This window comes from Ambystoma mexicanum, chromosome 9 (assembly GCF_040938575.1).
Source record: "Ambystoma mexicanum isolate Mex_15411 chromosome 9, UKY_AmexF1_1, whole genome shotgun sequence".
Taxonomy (NCBI): Eukaryota; Metazoa; Chordata; class Amphibia; order Caudata; family Ambystomatidae; genus Ambystoma; species Ambystoma mexicanum.
The window spans coordinates 1,216,829,875-1,216,855,752 of NC_090931.1; positions in this window are offsets into that span (position 1 = coordinate 1,216,829,875).

The window sequence follows — 25,878 nt, forward strand, 5'->3', positions numbered from 1 at the left end:
ATCTGTTTGCATGGCAAGGTCCATTAAGTGCCTGGAATGAGTTTGGACGAGCCGCTCTGGCCAACTCATCCTTAATCTCCTCATTCAGTCCTCTCCTGAAAAGGGTAAAACTCGCCTCAGGGGACCAATCAGCTTCCTTGACTAATTGCTTGAATCGGGTAACATAGGTGAGCATATCCTGGGATCCTTGCTGAAAGTCTAACAGGCGTTCCTGGGCACTATAGACCTGCTCTGGACGGTCAAACATGGTCCTAAGGGCTTGTATGAAGCCATCATAGTCATCTAGGAGAGCATCGCCGGAATTAACGAGGGGTGTAGCCCAGGTTAAGGTGTTTCCTGAAAGGTGGGAAATTATGAACCCCACCTTAGCCCTGGGAGTTGAAAAGTAGTAGGGCTTAAAAGTAAAGTAGACCAAACATGAATCCAAGAATCCGCGAAGAGTTTTTGCCGACTCATCGTATTTGTCCACTATGCCGCCCAGCAACATACTTTCTTTTTTGGCAGAATCACGGGATAGAACTAATTGTTTGAGAGCGGCGTTTTCCGCCTTTAGATTCTGCACCTCGGTTGATAGCTCTTGCATGCCACGCATCAGGTCCTGGACGGCCGTTTCCATGTCCATATCGAGTTCGGTCGGGTGGCGTCTCAAACTGTCAAGGAGTTCCCCCCCTTCTCCCCTGAGTTCGATTGTTGCTGGATTTCTTGATCGATGCCTTCTTGCGGACGGATCGAGTCTTGAATAAGGCTGCACGAGTCTCTTCCGACTCCAGCGTGCGTTTAAATTTCTGGGATGCAAGGATCCAGGAATCCGGGAAATTTACAGAGTGCGCTACTAGTACACGAGTCCAGGAATCAAGAAAGGAAGGAAAGGGACTAGGAATGGGGTTGGCTGGAAGAAGCAAGGAAAACAATACTGCGAGCTATGGAGCACATGTCTGGTCGCTACTTCGCACTAGCATTGAGACAAGTGGAGCCGCGGGAGGCGTGGTCTATAAATAGAACACACCACGTCCAAGGTGTAGAGCGAGGAAGGTGTTTCACAGTGGACAGCCATGTTGGAAGTACAAGGGAGTGTAAGCCCCGTTGAGACAAGGACCAGGAAGTCCAAAAGGGGCGTGTTCTGTAGTTCATGACACTCAGAGGAGAAGGAGCGAGGGGAGAGAGCGATGGTAGCCGTCAGGGAAAAAACAGGAGGAAGACAAGTAGAAAGCACACAAGTGTACAGCAACCAAGAAAGCGAGTGAAGCTCAAAGTTGCAACACGCTGGGTGCCGGAAAGACGCAGAGTAAGTGACGTAACCACGTAAGGAACGTGCAAAAGACTAGACCGCTACCCATGCTACCCAACCGTCGCCACAATCTCCATGCGGTCAGTTGCATGACATTATGCCCCTGTCTGAAGGAGACTCCCCCGGCTTGCCCGGATGAACAGTGTGAAATCTTTGGAGCAGTCTCGGGGCATGAATGTGTGACAAAGGTTCCCATGAGTCTTCCGACCTAGGGTATCCTTTCCATCCAAACAAATATTCTAGTCTCCCCTTATGGTATCTCGAATCGAAAATGTGGGAAACCTCATATTCATCATTTTCAGGTGTGCCCCGCAGATGTGTATAGTTCGATATGGAGTGTCCATGAGATGGAAAAAAGGGTTTGAGTAGTTAAGCATGAAACACCGGGTGAATGTGTTTAAGATTGTGTGGAAGATGCAATTTGTAAGAGACAGGGTTAATCTTGGCAAGGATGGGAAATGGCCCCAGAAATCTGGGAGAAAGCTTGGAGGGATGAGCCCATCGAGGGAGGTATTTGGTGGATAACCAAACCTTTGACCCGACCTTCCAATCTGGGCCCAGCTGACGGTGAGCATCTGCTCGTTTCTTGTAAGATATGGCGGTGTCCTTCAGACTGGAAGAGGCCGCAAAATGGGCTTCCTGGATAGTAGTTAGGGTGGTCTCTATAGCTGGAAGCTGAGACTGTAGTTGAGCCACCGGAAGGATGCTTCGTGGGTGTAAACCATAGGTGCAGTAAAACTGAGACATCTTGGTGGCAGAGTGTTTGGCATTATTGTAGGCAAACTCTGCAGTGGGTACAAGTGCTACCCAGTTGTCTTGTTGTTGATTGCAGAAACATTTTAAGTACTGTTCCAGGGTAGCGTTTGTCCTCTCAGTTTGACCGTTGGTCTGAGGGAGAAACCCTGATGAGAGTGCTCTTCCTATGCCTAAATGATGGCACATAGCCTTCCAGAATTTAGAGGTGTACTGTGGACCTCTATCGGAGATAATTTTGGCCGGTACTCCGTGTAGACGGAAAATGTCTCGAAGAAAGACCTGTGCCATTTCCTCAGCTGAGGGTATTTTAGGTAGTGGAGAGAAATGTGCCATCTTAGAGAAAGTGTCTACTGTCACCATGATACACATACATGCATCCGAAGGAGGTAACTCGACTATGAAGTCAGTGGTGACAATGCTCCAAGGACGTGAGGGAACTACGGACTGTTCCAGTAGTCCTATAGGTTTGCCGGGATGATACTTAGCTTGAGCACACACTGGACATTTCTGAACGTAATCAGTCACGTCTTTCCACACCTGGAACCAGAAATATGAACGCTGGACGAGGTCTAGAGTTCCCGACACTCCTCTATGTCCAGCAGTGCGAGTGTCATGACAAAGATAGATAAAGGTTTTTGAACAGAAAGAACAGCCGTCGTCACGTGAATTAGTCCTTTAGTCCCCTCCCACTGGTAGGAGATAATTGAAAGAAAGAAAGACCTCAGCCGCTGAGTGTTTCAGCCATTTCTGCAAACCCGCATTGACGGGATTGGGTGCAGAGAAGCCTCCAAAATGGAAACCTGTCTATTTGAAGAAGAGGAACATGCTTCTATTTACCAGAAATATCGCTTCTCCCTGCCTCCAGAGATGCAAAGCCTGGTTCTGTCCTATCTGGAAGAAAAGGTCTAATTTATAGAGATCTAGTCTATGGCACGGCCTGATTAATACTTCCTGGACTTATCGACAGGATTCCGAGACCAGCCTAACTGGTTGAGACCATGGTGTGTTTTATACATTGTGAAATGTTTAACCCTGTTTTCTAAATATATTGTGTAAATAAAGACACAGATGAATTTCAAAGAATCATGACGCCTACGGGAATGCCATGTCCTGATGAAGATGGATATCATCGGCTTTCGAATTAGATGTGTTGTCTCCATCGAAACTACCATCTGTTAATCGTGCCAGGTCTATTGTACTGTATGTCACATTGTTCCTGTCCTGACACAAGAGTAGTTGACGCATAGCATCCCTTGGCTAATTTTAGCGTTTTTTTCAATGTTTATGTGTTCATTATATTGTGCAGTGCTGTAACTAACCATTGCGGTTGGCTGCAGGATCCTTTAGTGACCAGATCGCCCTTTGTTGATTTATTTTTTGGCCCTTTTGCATTCAGATCTGAATAGGCGATTGTGGTTTCCCTTACCGAGTGACTTTACTCGCTCGCAAGGGAAACCCCTTTTTGGGATCAATCTAGTAGCATCTAGGTCTACTGTGATTTATTTCTCTGACTTTTTCACTTACAGCCAACAGTGAAACTAGCATTCAGTCAGTTTACACGATGCACTTTATGATTGATACATTAATGTTGTCACCTTGCGTATCTTTTGTATAGAATTTCAGATGATTTAATACTTATTTTAACGAGTACAAATTCTAAATAAATACAGTATTTTTAACGATTGTTTCGTTCTTAGTGGATTGATCTGTGTTGTGACCCTTGGGGGTCCTTCCCCGTTTTGGTGGCCTTGTAGTGGCCTTTTTGAGTATCTTCAATTTATTCCGCTGACTGGATTTTCATTTATATTGATCGCTGCTTCCCCTCTGCCAGCGAAGTAGGGGAAACCCACCTCTTTGTTTTGCGGCATGACAAAGATATATGACTCTTTTGCAGAGATCGTCGGTGGGTAAGTAGAGTTGATGTCCTCTGAACCAAAGCCCCTCCTTCATCCGGAAATCCTTGGGAACTGCAGGTTGTTCCATGGCTGTGGCTTGTCTGACTTGCTGTAGAAAAGTGTTAACAGTGGCTATGTGGATGTGATCAGGGAACATTCGCTCTGGGTCCAATGTAAGAGTTTTATCGACATCCTTTCTAGACAGAGCGTTGGCCAGAATGTTCTGACTTCCTGGAACGTAGGTGATGTGAAAGTCAAACTGAGCAAAATAATGTGCCCACCGAGCTTGTCTGGAGTTTACGCATTCCATTGACTCTAGGACTTTATGGTTTTTGTGGTCTGTGCGAATGGTAAACGGGTGGCTCCCTCATTGGGGCAGATTTCTCCAGGTCTCACAAGCTTGTTTCATCGCCAACAGTTCTTTTTCAAGAACAGAATATTTATTTTGGTTTGCCGTTAATGTCTTCGATAAATAGGCTATGGGATGTTCTATGCCTTCGAAGGTTTGAAGAAGAACAGCCCCAATGGCTGCTGCTGAGGCATCTGTTTCGACGATGAAGGTTTGGGAATGGAGGGGATGCCTGAGAATCGGAGCAGCACAAAAGAGAGTTTTGAGATGGGTGAAGCTCTCTTCTGCCTTCGGCGACCTTGGAATGGAGAAGAGCTCTTCTTGAGGAGAGACGTGATTGGAAGTACTACCTCAGAGAAGTTCTGAATAAGCCTGCGGTAGTAGTTAGCCAACCCCAGGAATCTTTGGACCTCCTTCACGGAATTGGGTGATGGCCACTTCAATATGGCAGTTACTTTCCGTTCGTCCATAGCTACTCCTTCATGAGAAAGGATGTATCCCAAATAGGGTATGGTGTCAACCCCAAAGACACACTTTTCCAGTTTGGCCCGTAAATGATTGTCTTGAAGGCGGCTCAGTACTTCTGAGACATGGGTAGTATGTTGTTTAGGATCCTTAGAGAATATGAGGATATCATCCAAGTAGATTACGACCGAGACAAACATCATGTCTGAGAACAAGCGGTCCATGAACCTTTGGAAGATAGCTGGCGCGTTGACTAGCCCAAAGGGAATGACCCAATATTCATATAACCCGAACGGGGTGCGAAATGCGGTCTTCCACTCATCTCCTTCCCGAACACGGAGGAGATGGTACGCACTCCGTAAATCAAGTTTGGTAAAGATCTTGGCTCCTTGCACCACCTCCAGTATATCTGAAATGAGCAGCATCGGATACCTGTCCCGTATTGTGACCTTGTTAAGTCCCCGAAAATCAATACAAGGTCTTAAGTCGGTGGAGTCTGGTTTGGAAATGAAAAACAGCGGCGCCCCTGCGGGGGATTTAGAGGGCTGAATGAGTCAATTTTGCAGATGGCTATCTAAATCTGTCCGAAGTGCCTGCCTTTCAGTGTTTGAGAGGGAAAACATGCGCCCAAATGGTAAATGGTACCAAGGCTCCGGGAATTAAGTCAATTGCGCAGTCTTCTGGTCTGTGTGATGGTAGCTCCAATTCGGACTGCTCTTGGAAGACCTGTTGATAGCGAAGGTATTCTGTTGGTAAGGAGTGAATCCCAACTGAAAGAGTCGGTGTTGAGTTTGTAGTTTGAATATTCACAGTGCATGAATGTGGGCCACACTGTTTCTTGCAGTATTCTGACTCAAACGCCAGGAAGTTGTTGATTCAATCTATCCTGGGGTTGTGACGGCGAAGCCAAGAGATTTGCAGGATAATCGGAAAGTGGGCAGCCCGTATAATGTCAAATGTAATCATCTCTGAATGTTGAAAGATCCTGAGTTGTAATGCCCCAGTCGAGTGAGTAATGGGGCCTGCAGATAGGGGGGTATTGTCGACCCCTTCCACCTTCTGATTTTCAGGCTTTTCGAGGCATGGGATTCCCATATTGGTAGACCACAAAATTTCCGGCTGCACCACAATCGAGTAGTGCTAAAGCTTCATCCCACCTTCTGTTTATGTGCAATTGAACCCCAATCACCATGAGATGGGAATCCTCCAAACTGTTTTGTGTAGAAGAGGATACTGCAAGAGAAACATAGAGACGAGAAGTCATTTGAAATCCTCTGTAGTTGGTCCCTCTCAACTCCGAGGATGTCCGTTTCCCGACCGGCGTACTGCTAACTCCTCACAGTTAGTTATAGAGTGCTTCTCTGATGCACAATATGCGCACAATCCCTTTTCTCGACGATGACGCCTTTCTTCGCTGGTAAGGGTCCTCTGGTCATCCCAATCTGCATCGGTTCCTCTTTCGGGTGAGTGGAGGAAGAGGGAAGGACATTTGGTAGAGTACCTCGAAAAATGGCCGATTCTTGTATTTGTGCCTTTCATTCCTTCATTCAGTCAAGCAGTGTTCAATTTGAAGAACCGCAGAGAACAGTTCTGCGAGAGTCGGGGGTCTCGGCATGCGAGCAAGCTCATCTTTGATGTCCTCCTTTAGACCCCTTCTGAAGATCGCATACTGAGCTTTTTCTGGCCAACCTGCCGGGGCAGCTAAAGCTTTGAAATGAGAGATGTAAGACAACACCTCCAGAGAACCTTGATGAGCATCCAGAATCTCTTCATAAGCTGCATAAGTGGTCTCGGGACGCTCAAAGGTCTGCCTTATTAGGGTGCAAAATTCCTCGTAGTCCTGGAGAGCGGGAATATCCCCTATAGCTAAGGGGGTAACCCAGGACAAAGCATTGCCCACCATATTTGAGACCATAAAACCCACTTTAGCCTTGCTGGTAGCAAAGAGGACGGGTCTGTATGTAAAATACAGCTTACAGGAGTCGGGAAATTCTCCCACCCTCTTTGAGGATCTGTCAAACTTGCCGGATGACAATGGCATCGGGGGTAGTTCAGGTACCTGTGGGTTCTCTCTCGTGGTCATTAGTTGTTTGAGTAAAACATTTTAAGCCTTCAGGGTCTGTACGTCTTGAGAGTTGAGAGATATGTTGCAATGTCTGATTTTCCACCTACAACGTTTGGACATCTTGAGAAAGTTTCTGTATGGCCCCAACGAGTTCTTGGATTTGTTCAGGAGTAGCCATTGTTTGGCATTGCAAACTGTCAATACTGTCACTCTGGTAATCCAACTAGTCGGTCCCACTTCCCTCCTCCTACTCCTCACCTGATGAACTTGTGTCCGTGTAGTATCTGGGAGCTTCTCTGTATTGGCGATCGTCGGAAGTTGAATCCCAACCGCGGTGGGAAGCCACAACAGCCGCGAGTAAACAGTGGCCTCTGCGGCCCTGTCACCGAAGGCGGGTGAAAAATAGGGGAAAACGCCCAAAGGCTAGAAAAAAACCCTTCGATGGTTTTGGAGAGCTGGAGATTAATGCTGGTGTTGGGAGCAGTCCGAGGAAGGCCAGTAACAGTTACCAATGAGGCGAGGAAAAACGGTTGAAAAACAGAGCAAAAGGAGATGATGGAAAAAATAGGTAAGCCTGGAAGAAGGGAAAGGAGACCGGGGGAAAATACTCAGAGTAGAAGGAGCGAGGGGAGAGAGTGATGGTAGCCGCCAGGGAAAAAACAGGAGGAAGACAAGTAAAAAGCACACAAGCGTACAGCAACCAAGAAAGCGAGTGAAGCTCAAAGTTTTAATGCGCTGTTCGCAGGGAAGACGCGGAGTAAGTATTCCGGCAACAGTGACGAAAGCACGTAAGGAACGTGCGAAAGACTAGGTCGCTACCCATGTGAGAGCAGAAAAGCGTATCATTCTAATGGCCACTCCAACGGAACCGTCGCTACAATCTCCATGCGGTCGGTCGCAATAACAATAGCTGCTTCAGTGTGAGTGGGCTAGTTCCCATTAGACAAAAGTACCTTTCCTCCTCTGCAGGTCGGAGGGCTGTTTCTCTAATGGGAAATAGCTGCTTCAGTGTGAATGGGCCAGTTCCCATTAGACGAGAGGACCTTTCTGCCTATGCAGGTCGGAGGGACGTATCTCTAATGGGAAATAGCTGCTTCAGTGTGAGTGGGATAGTTCCCATTAGACGAGAGGACCTTTCCTCCTCTGCAGGTCGGAGGGCCGTTTCTCTAATGGTAAATAGCTGCTTCAGTGTGAGTGGGCTAGTTCCCATAAGATGAGAGGACCTTTCTGCCTCTGCAGGCCGGAGGGCCGTTTCTCTAATGGGAAATAGCTGCTTCAGTGTGAGTGGGCTAGTTCCCATTAGACGAAAGGACCTTTCTGCCTCTTCAGATCAGAGGGCCGTTTCTGTAATCGGAAATGGCTGCTTCAGTGTGAGTGAGCTAGTTCCCATTAAACGAGAGGACCTTTCTGCCTCTGCAGGTCGGTGGGCCGTTTCTCTAATGGGAAACAGCTGCTTCAGTGTGAGTGGGCTAGTTCCCATTAGACAAGAGGACCTTTCTGCATATGCAGGTCGGAGGGCCGTTTCTCTAATGTGAAACAACTGCTTCAGTGTGAGTGGGCTAGTTCCCATTCTGCCTCTGCAGGTCAGAGGGCCGTTTCTCTAATGGGAAACAGCTGCTTCAGTGTGAATGGGCTAGTTCCCATTAGACGAGAGTACCTTTCTGCCTTTCCAGGTCGGAGGGCCGTTTCTCTAATGGGAAATAGCTGCTTCAGTGTGAGTGGGCTAGTTCCCATTCTGCCTCTGCAGGTCAGAGGGCCGTTTCTCTAATGGGAAAGAGCTGCTTCTGTGTGAGTGGGCTAGTTCCCATTAGACGAGAGGACCTTTCTGCCTCTCCAGATCAGAGGGCCGTTTCTCTAATGGGAAATAGCTGCTTCTGTGTGAGTGGGCTAGTTCCCATTAGACGAGAGGACCTTTCCTCCTCTGCAGGTCAGAGGGCTGTTTCTCTAATGGGAAATAGCTGCTTCAGTGTGAATGGGCCAGTTCCCATTAGACGAGAGGACCTTTCTGCCTCTGCAGGTCAGAGGGCCGTTTCTCTAATGGGAAATAGCTGCTTCAGTGTGAGTGGGCTAGTTCCCATTAGACGAGAGGACCTTTCCTCCTCTGCAGGTCGGAGGGCCGTTTCTCTAATGGGAAATAGCTGCTTCAGTGTGAATGAGCTGGTTCCCATTAAACGAGAGGACCTTTCTGCCTCTGCAGGTCGGAGGGCCGTTTCTCTAATGGGAAACAGCTGCTTCAGTGTGAGTGGGCTAGTTCCCATTAGACGAGAGGACCTTTCTGCATATGCAGGTCGGTGGGCCGTTTCTCTAATGTGAAACAGCTGCTTCAGTGTGAGTGGGCTAGTTCCCATTAGACGAGAGGACCTTTCTGCCTCTGCAGGTCAGAGGGCTGTTTCTCTAATGGGAAAAGCTGCTTCAGTGTGAATGGGCTAGTTCCCGTTAGACGAGAGGACCTTTCTGCCTTTCCTGGTCGGAAGGCCGTTTCTCTAATGGGAAATAGCTGCTTCAGTGTGAGTGGGCTAGTTCCCATTAGATGAGAGGACCTTTCTGCCTCTCCAGTTCGGAGGGCCGTTTCTCTAATGGGAAATAGCTGCTTCAATGTGAATGGGCTAGTTCCCATTAGACGAGAGGACCTTTCTGCCTCTGCAGATCGGAGGGCAGTTTCTCTAATGGGAAATAGCTGCTTCGGTGTGAATGGGCTAGTTCCCATTAGACGAGAGGACCTTTCTGCCTCTGCAGGTCAGAGGGCCGTTTCTTTAATGGGAAATAGCTGCTTCGGTGTGAGTGGGCTAGTTCCCATTAGATGAGAGGACCTTTCTGCCTCTCCAGTTCGGAGGGCAGTTTCTCTAATGGGAAATAGCTGCTTCGGTGTGAATGGGCTAGTTCCCATTAGACGAGAGGACCTTTCTGCCTCTGCAGGTCAGAGGGCCGTTTCTCTAATGGGAAATAGCTGCTTCAGTGTGAGTGGGCTAGTTCCCATTAGACGAGAGGACCTTTCCTCCTCTGCAGGTCGGAGGGCCGTTTCTCTAATGGGAAATAGCTGCTTCAGTGTGAATGGGCTAGTTCCCATTAGACAAGAGGACCTTTCTGCATATGCAGGTCGGAGGGCCGTTTCTCTAATGTGAAACAACTGCTTCAATGTGAGTAGGCTAGTTCCCATTCTGCCTCTGCAGGTCAGAGGGCCGTTTCTCTAATGGGAAACAGCTGCTTCAGTGTGAATGGGCTAGTTCCCATTAGACGAGAGTACCTTTCTGCCTTTCCAGGTCGGAGGGCCGTTTCTCTAATGGGAAATAGCTGCTTCAGTGTGAGTGGGCTAGTTCCCATTCTGCCTCTGCAGGTCAGAGGGCCGTTTCTCTAATGGGAAAGAGCTGCTTCTGTGTGAATGGGCTAGTTCCCATTAGACGAGAGGACCTTTCTGCCTCTCCAGATCAGAGGGCCGTTTCTCTAATGGGAAATAGCTGCTTCTGTGTGAGTGGGCTAGTTCCCATTAGACGAGAGGACCTTTCCTCCTCTGCAGGTCGGAGGGCTGTTTCTCTAATGGGAAATAGCTGCTTCAGTGTGAATGGGCCAGTTCCCATTAGACGAGAGGACCTTTCTGCCTCTGCAGGTCAGAGGGCCGTTTCTCTAATGGGAAATAGCTGCTTCAGTGTGAGTGGGCTAGTTCCCATTAGACGAGAGGACCTTTCCTCCTCTGCAGGTCGGAGGGCCGTTTCTCTAATGGGAAATAGCTGCTTCAATGTGAATGAGCTGGTTCCCATTAAACGAGAGGACCTTTCTGCCTCTGCAGGTCGGAGGGCCGTTTCTCTAATGGGAAACAGCTGCTTCAGTGTGAGTGGGCTAGTTCCCATTAGACGAGAGGACCTTTCTGCATATGCAGGTCGGTGGGCCGTTTCTCTAATGTGAAACAGCTGCTTCAGTGTGAGTGGGCTAGTTCCCATTAGACGAGAGGACCTTTCTGCCTCTGCAGGTCAGAGGGCTTTTTCTCTAATGGGAAAAGCTGCTTCAGTGTGAATGGGCTAGTTCCTGTTAGACGAGAGGACCTTTCTGCCTTTCCTGGTCGGAAGGCCGTTTCTCTAATGGGAAATAGCTGCTTCAGTGTGAGTGGGCTGGTTCCCATTAGATGAGAGGACCTTTCTGCCTCTCCAGTTCGGAGGGCCGTTTCTCTAATGGGAAATAGCTGCATCAATGTGAATGGGCTAGTTCCCATTAGACGAGAGGACCTTTCTGCCTCTGCAGATCGGAGGGCAGTTTCTCTAATGGGAAATAGCTGCTTCGGTGTGAATGGGCTAGTTCCCATTAGACGAGAGGACCTTTCTGCCTCTGCAGGTCAGAGGGCCGTTTCTCTAATGGGAAATAGCTGCTTCAGTGTGAGTGGGCTAGTTCCCATTAGATGAGAGGACCTTTCTGCCTCTCCAGTTCGGAGGGCAGTTTCTCTAATGGGAAATAGCTGCTTCGGTGTGAATGGGCTAGTTCCCATTAGACGAGAGGACCTTTCTGCCTCTGCAGGTCAGAGGGCTGTTTCTCTAATGGGAAATAGCTGCTTCAGTGTGAGTGGGCTAGTTCCCATTAGACGAGAGGACCTTTCCTCCTCTGCAGGTCGGAGGGCCGTTTCTCTAATGGGAAATAGCTGCTTCAGTGTGAATGGGCCAGTTCCCATTAGACGAGAGGACCTTTCCGCCTCTGCAGGTCAGAGGGCCGTTTCTCTAATGGGTAATAGCTGCTTCAGTGTGAGTGGGCCAGTTCCCATTAGAGGAGAGGACCTTTCCTCCTCTGCAGGTCGGAGGACCGTTCCTCTAATGGGAAATAGCTGCTTCACTGTGCATGGGCTAGTTCCCATTAGACGAGAGGACCTTTCTGCCTATGCAGGTCGGAAGGCCTTCTCTCTAATGGGAAATAGCTGCTTCAGTGTGAGTGGGATAGTTCCCATTAGACGAGAGAACCTTTCCTCTTCTGCAGGTCGGAGGGCCGTTTCTCTAATGGGAAATAGCTGCTTCAGTGTGAATGGGCCAGTTCCCATTAGACGAGAGGACCTTTCTGCCTCTGCAGATCAGAGGGCCATTTCTCTAATGGGAAATAGTTGCTTCAGTTTGTGTGGGCTAGTTCCCATTAGACGAAAGGACCTTTCTGCCTCTCCAGGCCAGAGGGCCGTTTCTCTAATGGGAAATAGCTGCTTCAGTGTGAGTGGGCTAGTTCCCATTAGACGAGAGGACTTTTCTGCCTCTGAGGGTCAGAGGGCCGTTTCTCTAAAGGGAAATAGCTGCTCCAGGGTGAGTGGGCTAGTTCCCATTAGATGACAGGACCTTACTGCCTCTACAGTTCGGAGGGCCGTTTCTCTAATGGGAAATAGCTGCTTCAATGTGAATGGGCTAGTTCCCATTAGACGAGAGGACCTTTCTGCCTCTGCAGGTCGGAGGGCAGGTTCTCTAATGGGAAATAGCTGCTTCAGTGTGAGTGGGCTAGTTCCCATTAGACGAGAGGACCTTTCCTCCTCTGCAGGTCGGAGGGCTGTTTCTCTAATTGGAAATAGCTGCTTCAGTGTGAATGGGCCAGTTCCCATTAGACGAGAGGACCTTTCTGCCTCTGCAGGACAGAGGGCTGTTTCTCTAATGGGAAATAGCAGCTTCAGTGTGAGTGGGCTAGTTCCCATTAGACGAGAGGACCTTTCCTCCTCTGCAGGTCAGAGGACCGTTTCTCTAATGGGAAATAGCTGCTTCAGTGTGAATGGGCTATTTCCCATTAGACGAGAGGACCTTTCTGCCTATGCAGGTCGGAGGGCAGTCTCTCTAATGGGAAATAGCTGCTTCAGTGTGAGTGGGATAGTTCCCATTAGACGAGAGAACCTCTCCTCCTCTGCAGGTCGGAGGGCATTTTCTCTAATGGGAAATAGCTGCTTCAGTGTGAATGGGCTAGTTCCCGTTAGACAAGAGGATCTTTCTGCCTCTGTAGGCCGGAGGGCCGTTTCTCTAATGGGAAATAGCTGCTTCAGTGTGAGTGGGCTAGTTCCCATTAGACAAAAGGACCTTTCTGCCTCTCCATGTCAGAGGGCCGTTTCTGTAATGGGAAATAGCTGCTTCAGTGTGAGTGAGCTAGTTCCCATTAAACGAGAGGACCTTTCTGCCTCTCCAGGCCAGAGGGCCGTTTCTCTAATGGGAAATAGCTGCTTCAGTGTGAGTGGGCTAGTTCCCATTAGACGAGAGGACTTTTCTGCCTCTGAGGGTCAGAGGGCCGTTTCTCTAAAGGGAAATAGCTGCTCCAGGGTGAGTGGGCTAGTTCCCATTAGATGACAGGACCTTTCTGCCTCTGCAGTTCGGAGGGCCGTTTCTCTAATGGGAAATAGCTGCTTCAATGCGAATGGGCTAGTTCCCATTAGACGAGAGGACCTTTCTGCCTCTGCAGGTTGGAGGGCAGTTTCTCTAATGGGAAATAGCTGCTTCAGTGTGAGTGGGCTAGTTCCCATTAGACGAGAGGACCTTTCCTCCTCTGCAGGTCGGAGGGCTGTTTCTCTAATTGGAAATAGCTGCTTCAGTGTGAATGGGCCAGTTCCCATTAGACGAGAGGACCTTTCTGCCTCTGCAGGTCAGAGGGCCGTTTCTCTAATGGGAAATAGCAGCTTCAGTGTGAGTGGGCTAGTTCCCATTAGACGAGAGGACCTTTCCTCCTCTGCAGGTCAGAGGACCGTTTCTCTAATGGGAAATAGCTGCTTCAGTGTGAATGGGCTAGTTCCCATTAGACGAGAGGACCTTTCTGCCTATGCAGGTCGGAGGGCCGTCTCTCTAATGGGAAATAGCTGCTTCAGTGTGAGTGGGATAGTTCCCATAAGACGAGAGAACCTTTCCTCCTCTGCAGGTCAGAGGGCCGTTTCTCTAATGGGAAATAGCTGCTTCAGTGTGAATGGGCTAGTTCCCGTTAGACAAGAGGACCTTTCTGCCTCTGCAGGCCGGAGGGCCGTTTCTCTAATGGGAAATAGCTGCTTCAGTGTGAGTGGGCTAGTTCCCATTAGACAAAAGGACCTTTCTGCCTCTCCATGTCAGAGGGCCGTTTCTGTAATGGGAAATAGTTGCTTCAGTGTGAGTGAGCTAGTTCCCATTAAACGAGAGGACCTTTCTGCCTCTGCAGGTCGGAGAGCCATTTCTCTAATGGGTAACAGCTGCTTCAGTGTGAGTGGGCTAGTTCCCACTAGACGAGAGGACCTTTCTGCATATGCAGGTTGGAGGGCCGTTTCTCTAATGTGAAACAGCTGCTTCAGTGTGAGTGGGCTAGTTCCCATTAGACGAGAGGACCTTTCTGCCTCTGCAGGTCAGAGGGCCGTTTCTCTAATGGGAAACAGCTGCTTCAGTGTGAATGGGCTAGTTCCCATTAGACGAGCGGACCTTTCTGCCTCTGCAGGTCGGAGGGCAGTTTCTCTAATGGGAACTAGCCTTCTCAGTGTGGGTGGGCTAATTCCCATTATTATGCAGGAATAGGCCACTAGGGGAGCAAAAAGGGCCATTTCTCTAATGGGAACTAGCCTTCTCTGTGTGAGTGGGCTAGTTACCATTATTATGCAGGACTTGGCCACTAGGGCCAAAAAGGGCCATTTCTCTAATGGGAAATAGCAGGACCTGGCCAGTAGGGGCAAAACGGGCCATTTCTCTAAAGGGAACTAGCCTTCTCAGTGTGAGTGGACTAGTTCCCATTATTATGCAGGACTTGGCCACTAGGGGCAAAAAGGGCCATTTGTCAATTAGGAACTAGCCTTCTCAGTGTGAGTAGGTTAGTTCCCATTATTATGCAGGACTTGGCCACTAGGGGCAAAAGGGCCATTTGTCTAATGGGAACTAGTCTTCTCAGTATGAGTGGGCTAGTTTCCATTATTATGCAGGACCTGGCCACTAGGGGAGCAATAAGGGCCATTTCTCTAATGGGAACTAGCCTTCCCTGTGTGAGTGGGCTAGTTCCCTTTTTTTTTTAATTGTATATGGTTTACAAAGAGAAACCTTTACAGAAAAACATACATTACAACTTAATTTCATTTATACATACATTTTTAGAATAATACATTAGAGAAAAACAGAGATCCCATTTCCAAGATTTAGACTCATAGCAGAAGAAACACATTTTAAAAGATTCAGTGCATTTAAAAATCAACAAAGTAATTTAAAATTAAGAAAACATCTTCAAAACATCTTCAAATTACTTATAAACAACTTTTAGCAGAGATATCACAGACATTTAACATTTGTTATATACCTACAGGACAGAATGACATGAGATAGAATTCATCATGCAATTTGATCAGAGAAGAGGGGCATACAAATCTAGAGTTTTGATAAAACCCGCCACAGCAAGCCCATCCTTGGTATTAGTTATGGCAAGACACTGTGACCAAATAAGATTATCTGCCCCCAATTGACCCAATGTATTAAATCTAGCTAAGTATTTGTCCCTTGGACCTTTCAAAGCAACACATTCTAGAAAGAGATGACGAGTAGACTCAATCACCCCTGGAGTGTTGCAAAAGCGGCATGTAGGGTTCAAATCAGTAAACTCCTTCCTTCTATGTAGAACTTCCCTAGTGGGAAGGAGATTCCATCTAAGTTTGAGGAGAAGTGAACGATAATAGCGATTCGGGAATTGAGTCAATATAAAAGACAGAGAGCCTCTCTTCTTATGGTCAAATTGTAAGTCACTGAAAGACGGATAAGTATGCAGTTTTTCCAGCGTCTTACTCCAATCATGACTAAATAGACACTCCTTAACTTTATTGGGATTCGTTAACAAAGTGTCCCTGTCAGTAGAAAGATTAGATAGGGTCTTATCACAGAGGTCACTGAATCTAATGAGATATAAATTTCGATCCATAGGTCCCTGTGAGAAGATCGTTTGTCCCACATCAACATAGAGGGTATCAGATTTGGGGGAGAGCAAAGCAGAGAAAAGTGTAAGAACTCTCCAGAGAATCCTAGCTCGCAGTGAAACTAACCCGAGTTCGTATTTTATGGCCACTATTGGAACACAATTCGGCAGTTTCAAGATTTTTCTCCAATAGATGCCCTCAAGAGAATCCCAGAATGTCAAGAGTGCCAAATAGTGGATTTCCATTCCATATAGTAACTTTGGGGTAACCTTTCCCTTGAAAAAATCTACAACAGGCTTAAGGGAAAACATGCAATATTTATTGTCTAACCTTATGGATTGGGAAATGAGCGGGAGCAGTTTGTGTTTAAGAAATCGTCTTAATTCAATCGCCGATGGTTGGGTCAGAATAAGAAATCCAGATAGACAATTTTGTGTACTCTGATGATATTTTCACCACCTATTTTCCACACTTTGTTGTTCCCTTTTCTCCCCCTGGAGAAGACCATTGTTCGGGTTTTACTCGGGTTGATCTTCAACCCATTAAGAATGGCATATTCCTCAAATTTGCAGATGAGCCTCTGCAGACCGACTTTGGTATGATCGAAGAGAAGAAAGTCATCGGCATATGCCAACCATGAGAGCCTGAGATCCCCCAATTTTGCCCTCACCATGCCTGTATTTCCCAGAAATTCACGTACATCTGCCATATAAAGAATAAAAAGGCAGGGCGCTAAAGAGCAACCCTGTCTAACCCCAATGCGAGTCCTTATCCATCTAGATAATGTTCCTGCCAAATCGATCCTAATACGGACCGCCGAGTTCTCATACATTGCCATGATGAGAGTGAGAAGACCAGCCAGGATCCACCATTTAGTTAACTTTTCCCAGAGTCTTGACCTGATTACCAAATCGAAAGCATTTGACAAATCGATTGAAGCAACATAAAGATAACCATCGTATTTACCCCAAACAGCGCTTTGTAGGGCAATTAGAATAATGCCGTTAAGATTAGTTTAGTGGCCAGCCCTGAAACCTGTTTGTTGCTTCGGGAGAATATGATTTTCCTTAATCCAAACGTTAAGGTGGGAAAGAAGCATAGATGCAAAAAGCTTGCAGTCTGCATCAATAACAGAGATTGGTCTATCATTTTTGACCAAAGTTCGTAAACCTCTCTTAAAAATAGGAACAATATGTGCGGTCTGCCAGCTGGTTGGTACGTTACCAGAGTTAACAACATCTTGAAATAACAGGAAGAGGAGCTTGGGGCAGAGTTCTGGTTCAACTTTTAATGTGTTGCTAGTTAAGCCATTAGGCCCCGGGGCCCTTGATTTCTTAAATTTAGAGATAAGACCAAATATTGTCTCATAATCAATTACAGGCTTCCAGGAGTCCTTTGACACATTCTTCCCAAAATTACATAATTGTAACCCCACTCCCCCTGTATCAAATAATTCAGTGTAATACTCTACCCATTGAACCTCTGGGATAGCATTCAGCTGATCGGCCTCAGCCACATCATCTTGGCTAGAGACAGTAACCCAAAATGCCCTCAGATCTCTTTTCATTAATACTTCAAGCATGTGCTCCGCATCATTTTGCAGCATAATAGATTTTCTTGATTTGCAGTAATTTTTATATTTTTGGCGGATAGCTTTAATTTTTATTTTTTTATAATCCCACTCAGTGTCTAGAGCTTGTGCCTCTCTAATAAGTTTCCGAGTGTTGGCCTTTTCATTAGCCAGCTCTAAATCAAACCTATGTGGATGAGATTTTTTAGAGATACCCTTCCTAAGCAGACCATAGATACTGCCATGGAGAGCATTAAGAAAACTATCAAAGTGGACAGTATTAAAAACTGCTAATTCCAAGAAAAGGAGGTGTGATTAAAGGAAGAGATCAATTTACAGTTAAGTAGGTTAATATTTGTAGGTGACCAACGTATCCCTGTCCCTTGTCCAACGGTTTTAAGGTGGCATGGCCCCCCAACGGGCAGAAACTTCATGGGAAAGGGGCAGAGAAATGAAACCAGCAAAATTCCATGGGCACTCCATGGGTTAAAAAAAACCTCAACTTCAGACGAAAGAGAAGACAAAGAGTGATCTACATAGACATAGTCTATAGAGGATGTTGACATAGTTCTACGCCATGTAGGACAAGGTGAGGAAGTAACTGTCATGACGCCTACCCCCTGGGGACCCAGACCAAGTCCAGCAACCCCGGAAGCAGGCATCAAGTTATCCTAAGCAAGCCCAACAACCCCTACTAGGGGCTATTTGGGTCCAGTCCTGGTGCCTATGGTGCCAGGCTCATATGGAGAGTCAGTTCTGGCGCCATAGGCACCAGGATCATAGGTTAAAACTTACCTGATGCAGACCATGCTGCAAAGTTACCTGATGCAGACCATGCTGCAAGAGCTCCAAGCCAAAAAAGGCTTGGAAGGGACTACTTTACTTAGGGACTATTTTTTTACTTGGGCTGGGGAGGAATACTTACCTGGGAATACTTTGGTGCTATTTAAACCACGCCCGAAGAGCAGCACACGCTTAGCATTATTCTGCATCCAGCAGCGTAATGCTCACCGTGCCTGCAAGTCTGCATCCAGCCTTCTGCCACGCCCCCCTCGAGTTTGGAGCTCCTAGAAAAAGGGAGAAAGAAGGAGAAAAGGTTAGAACAAGAGCAATACCTTTGATCCTTACCTGAATTCCTGATCCATTGCGCCTTCGAGCTGGAAGAAAGAAGCTATTTATGTGCGTCGCCTCGCCTGCTGCAGCGCCGCGCTGAACTCACCGGCCTTCGCAGCATCTTCACATTCCACCGCATCCTCCTGCATGTTCCCGCCGCACTCCGGCACCTAAGGAGAAGACAAGAACAGCAAGGTGAGCCAAGGGAATACACAGAGGAATATTAGTTACCCCCCCATAGACTTACTATTCCTCTTCACGGGTCGGCGCAGCTTCCACTGCATCTTCGCCGAACCCCAGCCCCTAAGGAGAAACAAAAGGACAGCAAGGTGAAACAAAGGGACTAACAAGGGGAACCCTCCTCACCACAATAGACTTACCTGATTTACCGCCTGAGGTATTATTCCCCGAGACTTCATACTTTCTCTCAGCGGCTGAATAAGGGAGAAAGCAACAGGTTACATATTGACATTATTTTATCGAACTGTGTTGGAAAATACAAATCCTTACCAGAATACTACCGGTTGCTACGAGGAACTCTTCATTAGGGTCAAGCTGCAACCTGCAAGGAATCGGACAAGAGTGAAAGTCAGGCATTTGAACTCTTACGAACTTTATACTTACGGCGTCTTGCCGGGAATCTTGGAGTCAATATTGTTCTGGAACTCACCAATTCCTTCGAGCCAGTGAAGCAACTGGTTATCTATCAACGCGCCCCTGTGCTCAATGCAGGATGGAGAGCTCATCTTTTCAAACCATCTGGTGAGACTATAAGAGGGGACATCAAAGGTGATCTGTGGGGAGAACAGCGTGGGTGGGGGGATTTACGCTCTACTCCACGGGTGGTTAATTCCCTTTCTCCATTTGCAGAAGAATATTCCTACGGGCCAAGCAAATGAAGCAAGGTGGGCCAGTCCAGTCAGTCATCTCGGCCCTACGCGTCACATTGGTGGAGACTGCAGCTGTCCAATTCCAATCTACGCCTCTGTGGGAGCCAGGTGAGCGTAAAAGAACGCGAAGCCTACCCACAAATTCCCACCCGGGCGTTATGGATACCTCAGAGACTGACCAATTGGCCCAATTACTAGGGGAACTGAGGGCTGAAGTGCATTCCGCCCGTCAAGAAACTATTGCTCTTAGGAGAGAACTGATTTTGTCAAAGGAGCGAACTGATGAGCTTGCTAGGCAACTATTGCAAAGCCAGGCTATACAAGCACCCTACCTGGTTCCGGGGGAAATCCAGCTCCTGTGTTATCGAGTAACCCTGTGCAAATAAACCTACCAGGAAATATTCCATTAGCTCCACCCGAACGCTTTGCCGGAGATCCAAAAAGGTTTGCAGTGTTTATGAACCAATGCCGCTTGCACTTTTTAGGCAGACCTGGAGCCTTCCCAAACGATCAAGCCAAGGTAGCCTTTGTATTGTCATATTTCAACGGCAGTGCAGCTGATTGGTCAATTCCACTAGTTACTCAGGATGACCCAATTCTTCGGGATTTTCAAGGCTTTCAAACGAGCATGGAAAGACTATTTGCCCGGCACTCCCAAGGACAGGCCGTGGATAACGAACTTTTGTCCCTACGACAGGGTAACCAGGACCTTCTATCCTACATCACAACCTTTAATAGGTTGATAGTAAAAACTGGATGGCATGAGGTAAAATGAATCACGTTATTTCATCAAGGGCTTCGAGGAGAACTCAAGGATGTCTTGGCTCAAGTCGTGAACCCACCTCAAGACTGCGCTGAATATATAGACTTAGTGGTGCAGTTAGATCACAGACTTCAGAACAGAAAGGCTGATCGAGCCAAGTTTGAGAATCGGGTGTTGGTCAAAACCCACGCTAACCCCAAAGGAGCAGATGCTTCAGAACCCATGCAAATCGGAGGGGTTAATGGATCCTTAACCCAGAAGGAAAGAGAAAGGAGACGGCAAATGCAATTGTGTCTATATTGTGGAACTTCTGGGCATTTTCTACGGGATTGCCCTGTAAAACCACCCAAGAAGGTGGTAGGAGCTGCTGATAAAAGCCGTATGGAGTCAGACTCAGGAAACGACCACACCCGACAAGCGTAGAGGTCCGCTTGCCGAGCTTGAAGAAGGATACTCAGACCTCGCATTTCATCATACCAATGGTCCTCGTAGATCCAGGGCAGCCATCGTGTATGCACGCAGTAAGGGCATACATTGATAGCGGGGCCATAGGAAACTATGTGGACTATGAATTGGCTTCCAGGATGAATCTACCTCTCTGCCGAAAAACCACCTCAGATGTCATCACCACAGTCGATGGAACTGAAATTGCCTCTGGGCCTGTAACTCATTCCACCGCAAGATGACACTATTGGGTCAGGATGGGCATCGAGAGACTATTGTGTTTGATCTAATCAAAGCCTCACAGTTCCAAATAACACTGGGGATCCCTTGGTTGGAAACACATAATCCTTGTATTGATTGGCGAGAGAAGAGAATAACCTTCCCGGATTGTGCACAAACCTGTTACCCAAAGAAAAGTCAGAACGCAGGCCTGGCCACAGTAACCACAGCAGTCATGCAACTACCTCCAGAATACCAAGAATTCCAGGATGTCTTCCAAAAAGAACAGGCAAACACCTTACCTCCTCACAGATCGTACGATTCTCAAATTGATCTCATACCCGGTGCACAACCCCCTTGTAGCAGGATCTATGCCCTTACCGAACCTGAGAACCTTCACCTACGACAATACTTAGACCAGTACCTTGCCAATGGCTTTATTCGCCCATCCAAGTCTCCTGCATCTTCAGCTTTGTTCTTCGTGCCCAAAAAGGAAGGTGACCTCAGAATGTGCATAGACTACAGTGCATTGCACTAGATAACTGTTAAGAACCGATACCCATTGCCTCTGATCCCTGAACTACTAGACCAAGTGAAGGACGCTTGTATATACACTAAATTAGATCTCCGGGGGGCATACTATCTGGTACGTGTAAAAGAAGGCGATGAATGGAAGACTTCTTTCCACACTAAGTATGAGTTATTCGAATACCAGGTGATCCCTTTCGGGTTGTGCAATGCACCAGCAGCCTTCCAATACTTCATGAACGATGTCCTTTGTGAACTCATTGACGTTTGTGTTGTTGTATGTATCGATGATATTCTAGTATATTCCTCTTCAGAATCTGACCATGTGAAGCACGTCCGAGCAGTCCTTTAAAAATTGCGCCAGCACAAACTATATGCAAAACTGGTAAAATGCATTTTTCATGCCACAGAAGTTGAATTCCTGGGTTTATCCTGACCCCAAAGGGAGTCCGAATGGTGGACGCAATCCTTAAGTGGCCATCACCAAGTTCAGTTAAAGGAGTACAAAGCATGCTCGGCTTTGCCAATTTCTACCGCAGATTCATCCCGGATTTTTCACATGTTGTACATCCCATCACAGCACTCTTGCAAAAAAAATAAACGCTTTATGGGGACTGAAGAAGCTGAAAATGCCTTCCAAGAGGTGAAAGCGAAATTCACGTCTGCACCTGTATTAAAGCACACGCGCCCTGAACTTCCATACATAGTGGAAACTGATGCATCCAGTCTAGCCATGGGAGCTGTCCTGTCTCAAAAGGACCCTGAAACTGGCCAGCTTCATCCAGTAGCATTTTGGTCCAGAAAGTTCTCGGCACCCGAGTTGAGCTATGCGGTTACCGACAAGGAGTTATTAGCCATTAAATCCGCCTTCAAGGCTTGGCGGCACTATCTTCTCGGTGCCAGGCATACCATTACTGTGATCACCGATCACCGGAACTCAAAGTATTTAAAGACAGCCAAGGCCCAATCGTCACGTCAACTCCGATGGGCATTGTTCTTTGCCAAGTTCGATTTCGTAATAACCTATTGACCAGGTTGTAAGAATGGTAAAGCAGACGCCTTATCCCGAATAGGGATGGGAGAGGCAGAAGTGAACCCAGAACCAGTAGCTATAATTTCCGAACAAAGAATTCTTGGCATGACTATTCTACAGACACTAGAGGACATTCAGGTAAAGATCCAGCAACTCTTTGATCCTACAGCCCTGCAGGAGTGGGTAAAAAAAGGCCCGGACTACTCTGTCACCAATGATCTGCCTTATTACCAAGGGCGGCTATTTCTGCCACACAAGGAACTACAAGAGCTAGTCATTTCCCGTTATCATGATACCATAATGGAGGGGCACCCAGGTATTGCAATAACTGAATCCAAAATTAAAAGACAATTCTGGTGGCCCACCTGGCGAAAGGATATTAAGTCATTTGTGATGTCTTGTGGCATTTGCGCCCAAAACAAAAGTCTAAAGAAAAAAACAGCTGGACTCTTACAACCTTTAGACATTCCGCCTACACCATGGCACACCTTATCATTAGCCTTTATTACTGATCTACCCCCATGCAAAGGATTTAACACCATTCTAGTTATTGTGGATCTTTTTTCCAAGATGGCCCACTTTATTCCTTTAAAGGGATTACCTTCAGCTTCAATCCTGGCCAAGGAGTTCCTCGAAAACATTGTTCGCATACATGGATTTCCGTCCATATTGGTCTCTGATCGGGGCAGTCAATTCATTTCACATTTTTGGAAAAAATTCTGTCAATTGGCGCAAATCGATGTGAGGTTATCGACCAGTCACCACCACCAGAACGATGGTCAAACGGAGAGGACCAACCAGACTCTCGAACAATACCTGCGTTGTATGTTACATCAGACTGAGAGTACTTGGAAAGACATTCTTTGGATCGCCGAATGTGCATACAATCATTCAGTACACTCTGGAACTGGACAAAGCCCCTTTTATACCTTACATGGGCACCATCCTCGAACCTCAGACATTGACTCACCCCGACACTTAGAAATGCCCGCAGTGGACCATCTGCACCTTACGATTACACAAGCCTTTAAGGAAGCAACTAGACATTTAAAACAGGCGAAAGAAAAATACAAGAAAGATGCTGATCGACATAGAAGTGATACTTTACAATACCAGATAGGGGACCTAGTATGGTTAGTCACAAAACATATACTTCTAAAGGGAACACGGACCTTTAACCCCAGATATTTGGGACCTTACTCTATTAAGGCCATTATCAACCCGGTGGCTGTCAAGTTGGAATTACCTGCTAATATGCGAATTCACCCCGTCTTTCATGTGTCACTTTTGAAGCCAGTGCAACCAGGGACAATACTAACCAAGCCGCCAGACCATATCCTTGTAGACGGAGAACCCGAATTTGAAGTTAAGAACATCCTGGACTCCAAGCTGATAAAGTCAAAACTCTTTTATTTAATCGACTGGAAAGGTTACGGAGCACAGGAAAGGTCATGGGAACCTAGTGACCATGTTCATGCACGAAAAAATTCCACCGAAATTTCCCAGACAAACCGAAACCACAGGGAAGAACGACTTTAGGAGGGGCCTTGGAGGGGAGTGCTGTCATGATGCCTTCCCCATGGGGACCCAGACCAAGTCTAGCAACCCCAGAGGCAGGCATCAAGTTATCCTAAGCAAGCCCAACAACCCCTGCTAGGGGCTATTTGGGTCCAGTCCTGGTGCCTATGGCGCCAGGCTCATATGGAGAGTCAGTCCTGGCACCATAGGCGCCAGGCTCCTAGATTAAAACTTACCTGATGCAGACCATGATGCAAACCTACCTGATGCAGACCATGCTGCAAGAGTTCCAAGCCAAAAGAGGCTTGGAAGGGACTACTTTACTTAGGGACTATTTTTTTACTCGGGCGGGGCTGGGGAGGAATACTTACCTAGGACTACTTTGGTGCTATTTAAACCACGCCCGAACAGCAGCACACGCTTCGCGTTATTCTGCATCCAGCAGCATAACGCTCACCGTGACTGCAAGTCTGCATCCAGCTTTCTGCCACGCCCCCCTCGAGTTTGGAGCTCCTAGAAAAAGGGAGAAAGAAGGAGAAAAGGTTAGAACAAGAGCAATACCTTTGATCCTTACCTGAATTCCTGATCCATCGCGCCTTCGAGCTGGAAGAAAGAAGCTATTTAAGCGCGTCGCCTCGCCTGCTGCAGCGCCGCGCTGAACTCACCGGCCTTCGCAGCATCTTCACATTCCACCGCATCCTCCTGCATGTTCCCGCCGCACTCCGGCACCTAAGGAGAAGACAAGAACAGCAAGGCGAGCCAAGGGAATACACAAAGGAATATTAGTTACCCCCCCATAGACTTAACTGATTTTACCACCGAGGGTACTATTCCTCTTCACGGGTCGGCGCAGCTTCCACTGCATCTTCGCCGAACCCCGGCCCCTAAGGGGAAACAAAAGGACAGCAAGGTGAAACAAAGGGACTAACAAGGGGAACCCTCCTCACCACAATAGACTTACCTGATTTTACTGCCGGAGGTATTATTCCCTGAGACTTCATACTTTCTCTCAGTGCCTGAATAAGGGAGAAAGCAACAGGTTACATATTGACGTTATTTTATCGAACTGTGTTGGGAAATACAAATCCTTACCAGAATACTACCAGTTGCCACGAGGAACTCTTCATTAGGGTCAAGCTGCAACCTGCAAGGAATCGGACAAGAGTGAAAGTCAGGCATTTGAACTCTTACGAACTTTATACTTACGGCGTCTTGCCGGGAATCTTGGAGTCAATATTGTTCTGGAACTCACCAATTCCTTCGAGCCAGTGAAGCAACTGGTTATCAACGCGCCCCTGCGCTCAATGCAGGATGGAGAACTCATCTTTTCAAACCATCAGGTGAGACTATAAGAGGGGACATCAAAGGTGATCTGTGGAGAGAACAGCGGGGGAGGGGGGATTTACGCTCTACTCCACGGGTGGTTAATTCCCTTTCTCCATTTGCAGAAGAATATTCCTACGGGCCAAGCAAATGAAGCAAGGTGGGTGTAACGCTCACCTGATTCCCGTAGAGGCGCCGGTCTTGACTGGGCGTATACCGTATCTTCAAAGGTGATGTGTAACACACGGCTGGCTCTTTGGGCTGGACCACTGTGCACTATATGTCTGACTCGAAGGGTAAGATGTCTGCAGATAGAAAATATGGGATTAAGGAACTGGGTTATTGAATGTCTCTCTCTTCTTCCCTTTCTCTTCTCCTGTAGAACCCCAAAGGTTAACGCTCTCACCTTAGGTAAGTGAACGCCGTGCTCTCCATCTGCCTCGGGGCAGGGTGCTGTAACCAGTTTCTTCACTGGATAAGGGGAGCAGGCCTCTTGACTTCAGAGGACTGCTGTCCGTCGTTTACTGCACGAACGGTAAGTTTCGAGTAATTCTAATGTCTTTAAAGTCTTAGTAATGATGTTTCTTGTTTTGCAGGGTTCCGGCGATGGCGGATGACGGGCTGAAGTGAGTTGAAGATGGAGCCCGTGTGATGAATAGAAGCGCCTGGAAGCACGTAAGTAAGCGCTTGTTGCCTGCTTCACGATGCGCTCTAACTGTCTTTTTATTTTGCAGGTACAAGTTCGGAGCAGCTGCAGGGTGCCGGAATACCCACTGGGTTAGATGTGGAAAGGAGTAATGGCACGTGAGTATTAAAGTTCCCCAAT